General features: G+C 38.6%; 1 long non-coding RNA gene across 1 annotated transcript in view; it reads left to right on the forward strand.

Annotated features, from left to right (window-relative positions):
• LOC114477197 (uncharacterized) overlaps positions 1–15,508 on the forward strand; it is an 87,044-nt gene that overhangs the window by 46,248 nt on the left and 25,288 nt on the right. Inside the window, exon 2 of the long non-coding RNA XR_003675678.1 lies at positions 2,676–2,797. This is a non-coding gene — a long non-coding RNA (uncharacterized LOC114477197). The remainder of the gene's footprint in view (positions 1–2,675; positions 2,798–15,508) is intronic.

The following is a 15,508-nucleotide window of genomic DNA, read 5'->3' on the forward strand; positions in this document are numbered from 1 at the left end:
AGCATGTTTGTGTTATTTGACAAGTGTGAGGGAACTGTATTATGCGTTAGTATAGCATGCTTTGCGGTCAAGGCATGGTCGGGAGGGTTGCGTTTGAACACAGTACACTTGGTCACCTGCACACAATGTGAAAAATGTGGTGATTACACATGTACCATGTGACCATACTGTAACACCACAGTAACAATAACAAAGGTGGCATGGATCTGTTCACGTCAGTCAGATAAAGAGGTGGAGTGTTGGTCACAAATATGGGCAGACACATTCTGCTGCAACTGAACAAGACGCACTGACATTCAGATGTTTTGGTCGAAATTTGCATCATGATGATGTTGGACCATGTATATGTTGTATATCAACCGGATGACGTATGTGTCAGGGGCAACTGTGCCTGAGTACTCTTCGGCTGATGATCATTGTTGGTTAAAACCAAGAACATAAGAACAAGTCTGTCTGCTGCCTGCACTTACGCATCCGACGGGGACTGTTTTTAATTGGTTATTATTTTGAAATCATCTTAAAAGTTTCAATCAGTCCATGATCAATGAGTGCATTTTGTCTTTGACATACAGTGTATAATAGTAATCACTCTGGGTGGGAGGATGGACAGAGTTCACCATACTATACAATAGACCAGTGATTCTCAATGTTTTTTGGCTCAAGTCCTCCCTTTGTCCGACTACAACATTTTGCTCATGATGAAATGAATGAGTATTAAGAATCTAAATTTGTAACTAAATGAAATGAAACTATAGGTGGAGTTTGAGATTCTTGCCAGGGGGGAAAGAAAAATATAATTATATACTGTATAGACCGTCTCTGGATTCGCGCCAACCACAATGTGTATAACATATACAATAAAAATTGATAATTAATGATAATTAAAGGGTATGTATGTTTGAATATTGTAATATGTATTTGTTATCCATCATGGTTATGCTGTTGCATTGGTATTAAACACAAACCCTTAGTATGTTTAAACAAAAATGTTAAGCTTTGAATAATTTGTTTTAATATTGGTAAGGTAGATAGAGAGTGATGGCTGTTGAAGCACAATGATGATTTTATTAGAAGAATACATTTTACAGTAATGGTGAGGGTTAGTGTTAGTGAGGGTCATTTAAATCATAAATGATTAAATATACGTAATATTCATGCATGTAACAGAATGGGAGTAATTCAATCATCATGCATGTCACATCATGCAAGAACATACAGGTTGGCCCACGTGTACTTAATCACACACACACACACAGCTTTATGTTGAGTAGTACCTAACTCTAGTGGTGTGTCGGTCACGAACGAACGGGCTCTGGGAGCCGGCTCCTGATTGGGAGCCGCTTTGCTTCTCTCTCACTCTTTCTTCTCTTCAAGCCAAATTTGATTGGTCAATATGTGTGTTTTGTCTCTGTCTGCTGTGAGCAGAGGGGGGAGGGGCTATGGTGTCACATTAGTTACAACAACCGCACGCATAACACTTGTAGCCAGCGGGCATGCGCTCACATGGTTACGGTGTACTGTGATTGGCTTTGGCGCGCATGTGACTGTGGTGCCTCCAGTGGATACCATTTATATTGTGAAGAAGAATTGCACAACAAAGGAAGAACCAACCTAAAGCCTCAAAGGTTTGGGACTACTTCTCTGAAAACTACACACCTGAGGTTGAACTAAGGTAGAACACTTAAAATATTTATATATACATATATTACATTACATATACATTGTATTAAGAATTGTATTTTTTGAATGCATTGGGGAAAATTGTAATAAAAACTTTTGATGACTATGGGGTCAAAAATAAATTTCTAAACATTTTGGTCATCTCCCACCTGGTCTGGGACTGAACCTTGTATTTTCAGTTCATGTTCTAATCAAGTAAATTTCCATCATCATTATTTTGATTATTATTAAAATGAACATTAAAAAAAAAAAAAAAAAATCTTTTAATGAGAGAGATCTTTTGTCAATATTCCATTCTCTCTCTTTAGTACCCCCAGTATTGCCATCACTTACCCCCATTTGAGAAACACTGCAATAGACAACAATGGGTTGACGCTAAGAATGTGTTACAATATTTTGGAAAGGAAAAAAAGTCCAAAAATATTGCCATTGGAAAAATAACTCTTGGCATACTTACATACTCACTCTGTGTATGTCCTTTTCAACTCAATACAAATGTGAACATTTACTTATGAGGTGAAAAAAGTGTAAGATATGGACATGTTCCTTTTCAACAATATTCGTACGTCTATATTTTCTGGCAGTAAATGAGACCTTTGACGCAGTTAAAAAAAAACTTCAAATGTAGCAGAGATGGAAAGGAAAGCTTTTTCACCCACCTCCCCAATACCCTAAACCTGTGCCATTGATGATAGATCTGGTGATGTTTTGATATTGCGATGTATCGTTGCAGGACATATCGTCCCATGTTTACTAATCATATGTAAATGATCACTGCATGGAAATATTCTCCTCTAGTTTACATAATAAAGTAATGACCTCTTACAAACCTTTGTCTGTGATATTTCTTCTCGCTGATTGCTTGCTTTTGTTAACCTCACATTGTTTTTTTGTGGCTCCAGCAGAATTACACAAGAGTGAATCTGGCCTATTAGCATTGTGACATTAGTCATTTAATTTGACCCCCGGTCTGTTTTTCTCTCTCTCTTATTTAGCATGCGACAGGCGTGGACAGTAATGCCTGTATGATTGGCCTACGCTGGGCGATGATTTTAATAAACACACACATGCTGTGTGGGCCATGGGTCAACAGTGTTTGGATTCATCAACCACAAAGGTAAGGAAAGAAACCTGTGAGTGATTCTGAAGCGTTCCTACACTCTTCTAACCACTTTCACCTCAACACCCAAGTGCAGCCCCCTAACATTTAGCTCTCACTTCTCTCGATGTGTTATGCACAAACTTGTGCATAAATGCATGTTAAGTGTAGGCTAAAGCATCTGTGCTATGTATGTACTGTCCATTGTGTCACACTTCTCTGCACACTCAGCTATCCATGCAGACCTTGTGCTCCTTCTCAGAAAAACATGTGGTTCAGATGGTAATTGAAATTTGTGTGATGAAGTAGAGTTAAGATGGAAAGACACACGTGCCGGAGGAGAGATAGAGAAACATTAGAGAAGACAAGGAATTAAGAACAGAAAACAAAAGAAAATCGAAAGCTTCAACTTTCATTCTGCATATTTACCCACCAGGCTTTGCTTCCTCATTTGAATAGCATAAACATCTGGCTGTGGTGCGTTACTCGCATGGTGATAGTAGTCAAGCAAATCTTGTGGAAAATAATGAAATTAGATCCGTGGTGCTGTGACAGTGGAAGGGCAGAAGACAGCCGCTTCATGTTAATAAAATTGCCTTGAATGAGTGAATACAATTAGGAAATTGTCAGTGGCAGCAGTGAACTTTTGTTAACTCACTGATGTTTGCATCATTCGATTAATGCAACAATTTGGACTTGTTTATTTGCGTCTGTCGGTGCTTTTATTAGTTGTGACCTGGCAGTGATTGGCCTGCAATTAAACCAGCCACATATGATGTAGCTGAGGGTGAGGGATGGATCGGTGGGCACGCACAGTTTGTTTGTAATCAATCTGAATTCATAAATCCATACATGCAGGAAATATTGAATGCTGAGATTTCTCACTAAAGTTGCATCACTTGTGTTAAATGACAACTAAAGGTGCGTTCACACCGAAAGCGACTTCAGCAACTCTGGCGACTAGATTACATTCAAAATCAATGTAAATGACTCAACGTCAAGCGACCTCCCTTCAATTCCTCCTCACGCAATTCCAGCAACACGATCATGTGATCTGAGTCGCTGCAAGTTGCTCAAAGCTGAAAATTTTGAACATTTCAAGCGACTTCGAGTGTCGTTGCAACATCCAATCGTCAATGAGTGTCTCCTTACGTCACTTCCATGGTCATCACGTCACTGGAGAAATATGGAAGAAATAGTCACTGTGGCTGTGTGCGGCTACCCCGTAGTGTACGACACCTGTGATCCTTTTTACCGGGATCAAAGGCGGAGTTTGAGATTCTTGCCAGGGGAAAAAAAGAAAAAAGAATTATTAATAGAATGTCTCAAGTTTTGCTTCACAAATAAGGAATGAAATGTACCAATCTAACCTCTTTTATTATTACAATTTTCCATTTCTGTAACATAAGTTTTGAGTAGATTAGAACATCGCTCAATCCACCACTTTGTATTCAGACAAGTGCGCACTGAGCGCAGGGTTTGCTCGTTCTCTGTTCCAGTCGGCTTGTTTTCTCAGTGAATCACTACAAACAACAGACTTATGACACTACGAAGCACTCCCGGTGCCTGCCATGTTGTAAACAAAGTACATTAAAAACTTTTTTTTACTGGATTTTATTTTGTGAACCTTTGTATTTTGTATTTATTTCCTAGCCACTGTGTTTTTTGGCACTTAAAATATTTGTAAATATTATGTAAATTATATTATTAATTTTACTTTTTTAAACGTACTTGGGAACACAATAATGAAAACTTTTGATCACTAGAGGCACAGGTGAAAGTGAGCCAAGACATTATCAGGAATGTTTTTTGTGAAAATAAAAATTAAGCCGGAAATGTGGTTTGAAATTGGCGAAGTAGATGAAGTAATGAAGCGAGCAAAAAATGTGATTATGTTCAAGGGACTCAAGACGTCTAAAGGGCAGCACATGGACATAAAAGAAAAAGGCAAGAACAACAAAATTACACTACCTACCGCCCCCTGCTGGCCAGGATGGGTTTTTAAACCAATTTCTTTTGCTTCGAACAATTAAAGTGAAATTGTACAATTTCCAATGTTATTTCCAACTGTGCGGTGGCACAATTATTTAATGGCGCTGCTTTAAAATTACTAAAGAATCCAAGTATCTTTTCCAGGTTCTGAGTATTGCAACAAAAACAGTTTTAGGCACTGCACACTAAATTATTTAAGAAGTTACACAAGATTACTCAAGTTACAAGAATACAGTCAAACCTTGGATTTGTAACAAAGTTTTTGCTCCAGGTACCAAAAGTAACTTGTTTTAAAACAACAGACCACAATACAGCACCAGAAAAAACAGTCACTGACTGCATTAGTCCTCATAACGCAACACAATTTGACAGTTTTATTAATGAAAATGCAGCGCTTCTGCACCAGTTAAGAAAAACCACTAATCTTTAACGTGTTATAGTTTCATAGAGAAACAAAGACACAGATGATTTTAAAGGCGTTTGGTGCATCTATGGCTGAACTGTTTAGTTTGTGGGTAATCGTGACTGTTTTAGAGGAAAGGGTCAAACGTTAATATGCATGAACGTCAGGAAAGGCCAAATATATTTTACTGAACAAAACTATTTGATTTCCAGTATGTTGTCTGTCTGCAGTTGTCAAATTATAAATCACCAGCTATTACTGAATCCTTATAAATCAGTCATGTAAATGATTATGATGAATTAGTGTAATTAATCTAAAAAAGTATTTACTCTGTAATTAAAAAATATTTTGATTTATGACTGCTCAAGTCAAAAAGCAACTGATTATTGTGCCAAATCATTTGATATTGAAGTGTCAGATTTAAATTCACTAATTGTAAAGTACTTAGTACATTAATGCAAAAATAAAGGTTTTTTAAGTATTGATTTTTTAATTTTTTTTTTTATTTAAATGTAGTCTTTATCAAGTGTAGTGTCTTGACCTATGCATCACTACCACACACACTTCAGATTTCCTTTGTCCAAAAATGTATTCAGTTGTGGTTTGGAAAAATACAGGCTGTTTGAATTTGAGAAACCCTCCCATAGTCACTGTATTTATTGCACATACAGTAGTTCTTCCATACATAAATCCTTTCAAAGCGCCCAGTGTTTATCATCCTCAGTCTTCAGGTCTGGTGTTCATCATCCTGAGCTCTTTTAGCAAATTTGAAGTAGCGCGTTCCTGCCCTCTCTGCTGTCTTTTTAGAGAGAAGACTGTGTTTACTTTAAAGCTTCACACAGGCAAAGGAAAGGATTACATTTGTGGAAATGAGATGTCATTTCAGGAAGTAATAATGGATTTGGGCCTGAGAGCTTGACAAACACAATGCTTGGAGAGTGGAGAGGATGAAACGGGGAAGCTGAGGTAGAGAATGTGTGTGTACAATGTGGATTTATGTGCCCAGAAAAGATGGGTCTTCTACACACACATAAAGACACACACACTATTTGGCTGGACATCTGTACAAATGAGAGCGTCCTAAGAGTGGATTCTGCTGAGATGCCGGGTTTGGGGGGAGTGGTATCCCACCACAAGATTCTTCCTATCTTCAAAGCTCCAGTCCAGTTGGAAGTAATGGTTTCCATCCCTCTTGCCAGATTGGGTTTGTCCTGTCGTCACTAGTATATTTACTGACAACCATGTTTTATCTTTTGTCTTGGCTGCCCTGAGAATTGCCTTTGCAGTATTTTATGCAAACTGAAATGTCTCTTTTGTCTTTGGCCGGTATTTGGGAAGTTCCATTCTGAGCTGCCAAAGGAAAGACGTCTTCATTTTACCCTCCTGTCTGGAACCCTGACCTTGACTGCAAAGTAGAAAGCCAGTAATATTAAAATCATGGGACACAGAGCACACAAATAAACAAAAACGTTAGTCCACGAACCTAGTGACAAACATCAATAAATAAATAAATAGAATAAAATTAAATAAGAATAATAAATGAATAAGAATGAAAATAAAAAAAAGAAATAAATAAAAAGAAATCCAGGTCTGTAAATCAAAATCTGTAAAAATTGTGTTTAACTTAAATTGACAAAATCCAAAGTGTTATCGAAGTTGGTGGCATAATGTGTAATAAAAATGGTGCACATAAGCTGTCTGCAGGCACGCATGTGTAACCAAAATAACTGATGACCACCAGATCAAATTCTGTAACAGGCATTTAAGCATCTGAAATTTTAATATAGACAGAAATGACCAATGCGTCTATCCTTTTTATCATCATCTCCTAAATTCTGTTTGACATATTAATCTTGTGTGCTGTTATTCTTCCTGTAACCGCACACAGCGGCTCATCTGTCTGCGATCGAGCGCACAGGCCGTGCACTGCTTAGCACAACAAAGCAGTTTTAGTTGGATATGGAAAGTCATTTGATTGACATTGTTTTTTTTCCCATCACATCAACATTTAATAATAACAATAATAATAATAATCCATTGGATTTATATAACATCTTATATTGACAATCAAAGCGCTTAACATTGCATTATTCTTTCACTGCACACATACTGGTGGTAAGCTATTAATGTAGCTACAGCTGCTCTGGGGCAGACTGACAGAAGTGAGACTTCCATACAGGGCCATTGACACCTCCAACCAGAGCTTAATTTGTAAGATCTGGAGCGAGATCCGGCTCCTCCCAGAATTTGGGAATTTTTTAGGTGTTTTAATTGAATGTTAAAGTATTATATTTGGACAGCTGTGTCTTTTATAGAGTTTAAATCACATTTCACAAATGTCTTTGTACACACAACGTGTAATGTAAAACCTGAGCGTGAGTGAGGAAGAGAGGGGAAAGTCAGGCCACGCCCCTACAATACTTCCAAAGTGTGATTTTGTGCAAAAATCGTTTCTCTGCTAGCTTGGAAGATGGTAGAAAATGGCTAAAAGCCAATAATTGAAGCTAAGCCTGAGATAAAGATTGTTTCTGTGGAAATTAGAGAAGAGAGCAGCAGCACAGCAGCAGTTAGCATAGCGAGTAGCAACACCTGTAGCAAAGATGCTAATGCAGGAGAACCTGACTCCAACAGACAAGACACAGGAGGAGAACTATCTAAGGGACATGAGGAGGACTGGGGAGGGAGACCAGGGAAGTTTGGACTGCTACTATTGGCTTATGAAAGACAAGGCAGGCCTCAGCTGTGAAATATGTCAAAAAAGTAGCGAGGATACAAAGGGTTCCATGGCTGTTTTGAACAAATAAAAGGTAAACATGTTTTATTTTAGTTTTCTGCTGTGCTGCTGATTCATTATAGGTGTAAAAGTCTGCAAATATTTTGTATTTGTGGTTTTGTGGCTAAATTAGCAGTGATTTTGCGCTGTCCTTGGTTCTGAAACATGACAGACTTGACAGTTGAGACGGATGTGCTCCATAACAAACGATTGTCTGTGCTTCTTTAAGGCTGATTCATCATTCTTTTTATTAAACATTTAGGTTAATTGGTTGTTTTTGTTTGTGTGATATTATCCTATTTATTTTTCAAAAAGCACTTTTGAAAATGTTTTATTCCGTGACAATTTTGTCTCTCTTACTGCTGGAACAACACCCGGCGTTTGTTCCAAGACCTGATGATTAACAAATGAAGCATTGCCTCCGACCAACACTAACTGACACACTGGATTCATACTAGGCAATGTGGCTGAAGTAATATTTCATCTCCACTGAATGATAAGTGATGAACAAAGTTTTATTCATTTAGAAAAACACACATCTTTGTCTTAGAATCAAAAATGTGTACTTTCCATTCTCACTTACATTTTCAAGAGGAAATGCAAATTATGTTATTTTCTTTCATACATTTTTTAAATTAATCTTCAACAACTGCTTTTGCATTTTGCATGCTTGCATGAATACACATGTGAATATGTGTGTGTGTCATAAGACAGATGGGTAATGGCCCCTGTGCTGAAAGTGGGGCCCCGTGTAACGTGCAGCCTTGATTGCAGACCTGATTACCTGCCATATGCTAGCTGAAGGGTTGAGGGCCGGACCAAATGAGAACAGTATGCAAACGCTAAGCAGCGTTTTTATAGTGCACTCATTATACCACGCTCTGACAAATGAAAACGAGCGTGGCAGGGAGAAAAAATAATGAAGTCGTAAAAAAATGGACGGGTCATGGTGCGTGGTTGCTGCAACTGCTGCCTTCCAGCTGTAATCTCATTGGTTGAAGAAAAAGGGAAAGGGTCTCCTGCTATGAAGTGTTGGTTGGACCGCAGGGTGGCCCTGCTTGATTGAAAAGTGTCCAGAAGGGGAAACGATGGCAGATCAAACACTAGCTCTTTTCCTGAGATCATCACCTCAAGTTCAAAACAAGAACACACACTGTGCGTGTATGTGATTATGTTCCTATTAGTCTTTGCATTCTCCATTATGCATACGGCATACAGGTCTAAACTGACCTTGTAAGATGATCATTGACTCTCCTTGGAAAACACTTGTTATCCCAGGATTAACACATGCTAATTACTACCTGCTTGGCTTGAGCTCATGGGGGAAGAATCATCAGTGTACACACAATAAAAAAACCTCACTATTATAGCGGGATGTTAAACAATGACCCAAAATTCAATGTTTTGTTTTGGTATTCTAAATCAGTGATTCTCAACTGGTGGGACGGGACCCAAACGTGGTTTGCAGACCTGTACTGGGTGGGTCGCGGACAGCTGGTCAAAAATAAATACTTAATGTCTCATGTTGGACTTGTCTTTTATTTTGAAAGAAACTTTAAAATGCATGTTGCACAGGAAAATATACAGATTTATGCTTTAAAATTATTACATGTGTGTGTTTTCAACATGAATTCTAAAATAAAAAAAGTGGGTCGCGATTTAATGACTGTGGCAAATTGTGGGTACCAGGGTGAGACAGGTTGAGAACCCCTGTTCTAAATTATTATACACCAATTGTATCCTGTATGTACATCTATGAGTGTGTGTCTGAGGACTTTCTGAATAAATGAATCACATAAATTAATAATTTTAAAGTTATTTGATCACTTGACATTTTGCTAACACTGCAGTGTATTGGAGTCAATGCTCAGACTAAACATGAACAAGCAAAGCAACAGATATACTGTATATAGAGCATTCTAACTATGTTGCTGACTGATTTTATTCCACTGAAGGTGAGACAATCTTGCATATCAAAGTACACCAATGGGAGTTTGGAAAAGCAAGAGTAAAAAAAGAAAACATAGTGACTAAATGTGATGAAAATACATCAGATGAAAAATCTGATTTACTGAAGACAGCACTTTACCAGCTCTTCACAAATAATAGCTACAATAATTAAAGGCATTGATGTAGTGTGGTAGACATTAAGGGCTATATGGTGAACATGAAATGTTAAAGAGAAACCAGGTTCAGCAGGGCTTGAAAATGTCATTTCTCTGCTGCCATTAGAAAATAATGCTAATTATTGCTGGCCTGTTTTAGCCAAAGCCACAATATTTAAATAATGTTCAAATCCATATGGTCCTGTGTACACATTGTACAATTATTTTTCAACACAAATCTACACCAAAGGTATTCACAAATGCTGTAAATGCAGTAATTTTTTAGATCATGCACAAATGCCTGGAGTTCTTCCTTGAAGTTTCTGTCTCTTCATTGAATATTAGTTTGATGTGTTATGCATTATACTGAGCTCAGATTTGATCCTGATAATGTCAAAGTCAGTGAAGTAACTGATCAGACTCAGCTCTGTATTTTTAAGGATTTTTTTTTTTTTTGAATGAGGCTTTTGTTTAATCATTATGGCATGATTTTTTTGCATTTTGACTTTGATCAGTACTATTTCTTACGTATAATTAACAGTACAATAGTATAATAAACTTTTGGAATTTCAATTTCTGGTCTTGGGGTGCTTGAAATCCTACAGATTTAAAAGTTGGTGTGAAAATCATTTCACCTATTGCCCTAAATGTGTAAAGAATGTAGATGTGAAGTTGATGTGCCTGTGAAATTTGAGGAAATATGTAATAAATCGACCAAGTATTACCTAATGCTAGCCTGATCTGCTGTAATGGCCATGGGTTGGGCTTAAAAATGAAAATCAAAGCACCAAAGAGCACATAGTAGTGATGGAATGGACAGGTAACAACAACTGGAGAACATCAGGAGTGAGAGATTATCAAAAAATACATATGATAAATTCATGTTAAACAGTCATTCCAGTGCTCAGCCTTTCCCTGTTCAGCTGGAACACAATGATGTAGTTAGCACCAACAATGATGGATAAAAGCCCAATTTATGAAGTTAACCACAATAGGCCAATGCTACACTATGGCTCATTGACTTCCATCCGCCTTTGTAAAAAAAATACTCAATAATGCAGTTTTTCTTGAGAGCCCTATTTGTATTTAGAGAATATCTTGACCTTCTGGAGGAGTTGGTGGACATATTCCATTACTGAAAAATCGTACGATTAGTCTCTCATGCTTCCAAATCCCAGCTGTTACTTCACTTTAACTTTTTTCTTTACAATACGCAGATGGAAATAGTAAATAACTTGCTTTGAGAAAAATTTATCTTTTTTTTCCCCAGTCATTGTTGCATGTAGCTACATTCGATGGGTGTTGTGGGTGTGAAAGTTGATGTTCACAGGGTAAAGATTTTGTGAGACAGTGACTATGTATGTCCAAGCTTTGACAAAACAAACAACATAGATTCCCATTTAACTGCTGAAAACTCCACCTTAGTGCAAACCTGTTCCCAGTGACTCCTGTTGCCAGGGGTTTTTCATTACTTTACCCATTTGAATCAAACAGGGAAAAGTGGAAGTTGCGCTTAATCCTGAAGCCTATATTGGCCTACTTAGTGGGAAGAGAACATGCCTTTCCGACTGGTCCTTCCTTTGTATGTGGGTCAGCTTCATTCAAATTCTCTTTCATTCTAGCTCTTCTTCCGACACTGTGGCCCATCATTAGCTGTAATATAGGTCACCCCAGCCTTTGTGAGGCTGCAGCCCTATTTGCATTCTTGATTCCGATGTAGCAGTCAGGGAGCGACTGTAGGTAAGGGGGTGGGAGGCCGAGGGGGACGGTGGCATCAGAAGTAAAAGCAAAGCTTTTATCAATTTTGATGAAAGGATGGGGTCAGTCCAAATACATGCTAAAAAGGATTGGGGCCTCATTTATTAAACATTACATAAGAGCCATACTAAAAGTGTATGTGCCCCGAAAAGCTGAAATGGCGTGACCAAGAAATAATAAGATTTATAAAACCATGTGTATGCACCAGTCACGGCGCCAGGATTTTGATTGTGGGTGGGCCCCAGAAAACTGGATGGGCCAGTTAAAATAAGCCACAAAAATAACATGTTTCCCTTCATCTCTGTTTCAGCGCCTTTCTGCAGAAAATTCTGATAATGACTTTACTGTGTAGGAACATTGAGCTTGTTATTGGATGATCATGGATGGGCCTTGAATAAAATGGGTGGGCCTAGGTGGTTATGAAGATTCCTGGAAGTCTTTTTTTTTTTTTCCTTTTGTGACCAAGTGTACGACAAATATTATGACAGTACCTATTAAAAAAGGACAAAAACAACAGAAAATCCCCATACGTTAATGAAAACTAAACGTAGGGGGCACCATCGCTCCATAGGGGAGCAAAATTACAACGTCGGGGGCCCCTACGCTCAACAACGCTGGTGAGAACCCTACACTTACTAAGGAACTTGCCATCACTTGCAGTTTATTCCAGACACTGCTGTGTGTTGAGCCAGGCCACCATACCACTAAATTTACCAGAACAAAGTTGAGGCACAGATAACTTGTAGATTAATTTAATGCACATTTAATACTCAACTCAAATTACAAAAACAGCACCACTGAAAGACTATTTGTAACTTTTAGTCACAGGAATGGGAGACGATTTAGAAGCTGCATACGCAATTAAAAACACTTAAACGCATGGTTAGGTGAAGGTTGACACAAGCTGTTAATTAGTGATTACCTAAAGGTCCTATATCATGCAAATCAAATTTTTTGACTGTTTAACCTTGTTACAATGTTAATTCCTTATCTTCTGAAAAACAAGCGGTTCAAATTCTAGTGACGTCACTGGCATTTTGAACCGTCCCCTCCAGGAAATACCTGCTGCTGGTGCCGCATCTCTACAGTGAACATACACGCCCATTCTCTCTGGTGCTAGAGGCATGTGAGCTGCCGAAGAACATCTGTTTGGATGGTCATTGTCCTTTCTTAACCTGTCTGCACAGGGAAAAGAAACAGTCTTAATTTATGTACCTAATGATAATGTCTGGTCACCCAAAATGCGTGTTTGACTGCAAAAGTCCTCGGAATTTGTTCAAACTTCCTAAAGAAGAGTGTACTCGCCAGAGGTGGTTGGATCTTATCCCTGGGAGCACGCAAAACACCATCCAGCATCCATTAGTCTGTGACCGTCACTTGGCTAGTTCTAAAGTGGATTGTCCAGTAAATTACGTCTTCAAACCGGAGCAATTCCCACAATAAAACCCACTGATGGAGAGGCCACAGTTGTAAGTAAAATAAACCTCTTGCAAAATGTTAGCCGTACGCACTTCATTGTCTTTATATTTAAAATACATTCTCTGGAACCATTTAAAAAGCCTGTTGCCCATGCTGCCGGGATGCTGGGGCTACGTCATGAAATGGGAGGCACTCACACGGGGAGAGGCGGCGCTCTGAGAAACCATGGATCTCAACTTCCGGGTTGAAAGAAAATAAATAATATTTCTTAATGAATTAGTATTTTATTTTGCAAAATGTAAAATAATACCCATATGTGGTTGTAGTTGATTTTGGAAGGTCTTAATACAGCATGATATAGGACCTTTAAGGAAGTGCACCACGTAACGGGTTTTACAAGGTAAAAGTCATCCATTTGTTTGGATTTTAGCATAGATTCATTCGTTTTGAGTCGTCTTCCATGTTCAGCAGAAAGGCCTGCGTGCACCAGTATAAAATGGTTGATAGTTGCATCCAGTGAGCTCCAGTCTAAGGGGCAGATCTGCTAAGATCTTAAATAAAGGGTGCAAGACCGATTACGCTCATTTATACTTTGGATGTTCTATTTCCCTACTTGCTGCACCTCATCTACTAAAACTGTAGCACAAATCAGTGCACATGCAGTCATATTTTTAGTGTGAAGTGTTCAACAGGATAAGGTAGGACAGCTGAGTGGGTGAGAATAACAAATTAAATTTAAAGCTCTTGAATTGGAGGTGATAAGGTACACTTCCCTTTAAGCATAAAGGCAAAAAAAACCTTTTATTTCAGCATATTCATTAAAGTGTACATTATGTATGATGTATAATGATCATCTTTCTTTATAATCACACTCCGGAGTTTTCTACTCATTTTGGCTGCGCTGTGTGCTTCTCCACGTACCGGCTGTACAGATGATGTTCTGGGGTTTAGACCAACGTCAAACACTCCTCTCCATGCGCTCTGTACATGCACACTCCTCTCCTCATTTTAAGAAAGAAAGGCGTGCGTTTTCTTCCATTGGCTGCAGCCAAAGGAAGAAAGGAGAGCTACAGGACAGTGCCACACAGGCATAATTTGTCACTATAACACTACTTTTTCATTATGTGGCTTTTATTATCGCTTTATTTCACTTATTCTCAGTCACCTATTTTTCATACCTAAAATGTTAACTCAAGCATTAAACATACGTTCTTTTGTTTCCCCAGAGTATTCTCCTTGCAAAAGTCATTGCTGCCATCACTCTGTGAAGATGTGACAGATACCAGCTGCCTTTGGGGTGTGCTAAATTACCCAAAACAGGCAATGCAAAAAGTTCAAGGTTTCATAACTACAATTGCGCATTCTGCTTTAATATGTTTTTTTGCACCCCACAGCACCACATTAATCAGTGCTAAATAGATTGTGCGCACAAAGGGCTGGATTCACTAAGGGCTCTATTCTCTCATGTGCGTAAGTCCCAAAAGCTGTGCAGCGGCGCTGTTTTTGCCTGTGTGCTAATCTCCCCCTATACTTAAGTCAGTCGCTGCGTGCCTACATCCCAGTTAAGCACTGTGGGTGGAGCAGCCCTGGGAATGATTGTTCCCATTCAAATGTGGCTTTACGCACATTCTCCGGTGTGCTCAAGTCCTTTTTCTCTTACACGTTTTGAACTCTGGAATAAGTGCAGTGTCCCGATAAGGTGAAACATTATATGCACGAGAAATATGGACTGAGTTACATTTGAAGCCACACGGACTAGTGCGTCAGGAAGCAGCAGCTGTGATCACTCTGCTGCACGATTAATTTAAACTCTGACAGACGCAGACTTATGTCCATGCTGGTCACAGTGATTCAACTATTTTCATACTATGACCAACGTAAAGTCACAGTTTGATCCACTACAGAGTGAAACAAGTGAAACTATTGATATTTAAAACTGTGTATTATGGAAGCCAATAGTTCTGTTTCACTACAAACATCCCTCTGTATTAAAGCAGGATGATCTGTGGCCGGGTTATTTCCTCATATCTCCAGCGCATCTAACTCAATCACGTTTTACAGCGATGATGATGATGATGAAGGTGATGATGATCAAGGAAAGAGATTTTAAATAAAGTAAATTAATGCAGTGGGTGCAATGCATATCATCAAACCTGGAACTGTTTGCGGTGATTCTGCGCTGAAAATAGTACGATCCACAGACAGGTGCAAGCTCATGGTAACCTACAACGGTTAAAAATAGCCTGCCCATGTTCCCAGATTTTTTTCTCTGAGTTAAC

This window comes from Gouania willdenowi, chromosome 15, assembly GCF_900634775.1.
Source record: "Gouania willdenowi chromosome 15, fGouWil2.1, whole genome shotgun sequence".
NCBI classification, from domain to species: Eukaryota; Metazoa; Chordata; class Actinopteri; order Blenniiformes; family Gobiesocidae; genus Gouania; species Gouania willdenowi.